General features: G+C 39.2%; 1 protein-coding gene across 1 annotated transcript in view; it reads right to left on the reverse strand.

Annotated features, from left to right (window-relative positions):
- The window catches only part of CLUL1 (clusterin-like 1 (retinal)), a 48,585-nt gene that overhangs the window by 5,199 nt on the left and 41,502 nt on the right, over positions 1-1,884 (reverse strand).

Genomic DNA, 1,884 nt, shown 5'->3' on the forward strand with positions numbered 1-1,884 from the left:
CAGTGGACTCTACAACATATTCAGCACCAGCATCACCCCACTTGATGTTGGCAGGATCTCGTTCCTGGAAGATAGAGATGGGCTTCCTACTGATGATAAGTTTCCCGTTCTCAGCCTTGATAGTGCCATTGAACTTGCCATGGGTGGAATCATACTGGAACATACATACCATGTAGTTGAGGTCAATGAAGGGGTCGTTGATGGCAACAACCTCTACTTTGCCAGAGTTAACAGCGGCCCTGGTGACCAGGCACCCAATACGGCCAAATCTGTTGACTCCAACTTTCACCATCTTGTCTCAGGGATGAGGCTGGTACTGCAAGAGAAGCTGTGGCTGCCTGTCGAACAGGGAGGAGCAGAGAGCTCAACACTTCTTTTGATGCTTTCTGCATCACTCAGTATTTTGCCCATAGAATCCTTCAATATTTCAAGTTGATGCTTGAATTTTTCCTTGGGTTCCCTCAGTTTGAGAAATGCTGAGCATGTTCTTCCTTTTTGGTTTTCTAATTCCAGATCTTTGCACATTTTGTTATAATATTTGACTTTGTCTTCTCTAACTGACCTCTGAAGTTTTCTTCTCCTTTATCTCCTCATTTCTTCCATTTGCTTTAGCATTTTTACCCTGGAAAGCAAGTTTCAAAGTCTCTTCTGACATTTATTTTGGTCTTTTCCTTCTTTCTTGTCTTCTTGATGACCTTTTTTTAAAAAAGGTTTTATTGTGAATTATGTGATAGTTTACATGGGAGAACATTAGTCCCTCTCCCTGTCTGTGTCTAAAGTCCCCAGCTGCTCCATCTCTCCACGTCATCTTAACGACCTTTTGTATTCTTCCTGCATGATATTTTTGATGTCATACCACAACTCTTCTGGTCTTCGGTCATTAGTGTCTAATGTGTCAAATCTGTTCTTCAGATGATTTCTAAACTCAGATGGGGTATGTTCAAGGTCATATTTTGGCTCTCATAGACTCGTTTTCATTGTCTTCAATTCAGCACTGGACTGCTTATTGAAAGGTCAGTGGTTCAAACTCACCACCCACTCTTTGGAAACCCTATATAGAGTCACTATGAGTCAGAATGGACTCAATGGCACTTAAAAAACAACATAAATTTAAAAAATTTAAATTAACATTGCCCCTTTGAAACATCATATAGTGTGCCTTATTAGTAAATTTACTCAATATTTGTTAAAAACCACAACATCTCTGTCATTGTACTCACATTATTCCAACATTTGTGGAGAGATTTTTTTAATTGAAAATTGTTTTATTTGGATATAAAAGCATAGCCAGCAGCTACTTAAACATATTGTGTTCTTTCTCAAAAACTTGATGTGTCACTATTTCCTTTAGAGCAAATCTCAAATGCCATAGTCTGGCATTCAACATTCTTCTGATCCCTTCCCAGTTTTTTTTTTTTTTTTTCCATCTTTGTCTATTTTTACTTTTCTTGTTGTAGTCTATCAATTCACACATGTGTTTATTAATTTATTTATTCAATAAATATTGAGTGTCTACTATATGCCTAAGTACTGGAGATAAAGTGGAGAGCAAACCAACTGAAATGGACTGAAATGGTGCAGACGACCTTCATGACTAAATGGTTCAGTGGTAGCGATGGACCTGAATCAAACACCCTCACAAGTAAGAGTAAATTTACAGCAGAGTTGAGTGCTACATGGCATTATGATCATGCATGACAAGGGGACCAAGCCTAGTTCAGGGGTCAGAGTGCCCCTGAAGAAGTGAAAATTTGAACTAAGATTTGTTGATGACTAAGATTTACCTAAGGAGCTCTGGTAGCGCAGTGGTTATGAATCGGGCTGCGAACCGCAAGGTCAGCAGTTCAAAACTACCAGCTGTTCCATGGGAGAAAGATGAGGCTT

The sequence above is a fragment of the Chrysochloris asiatica genome, unplaced genomic scaffold, assembly GCF_000296735.1.
Source record: "Chrysochloris asiatica unplaced genomic scaffold, ChrAsi1.0 scaffold00103, whole genome shotgun sequence".
NCBI lineage: Eukaryota > Metazoa > Chordata > Mammalia > Afrosoricida > Chrysochloridae > Chrysochloris > Chrysochloris asiatica.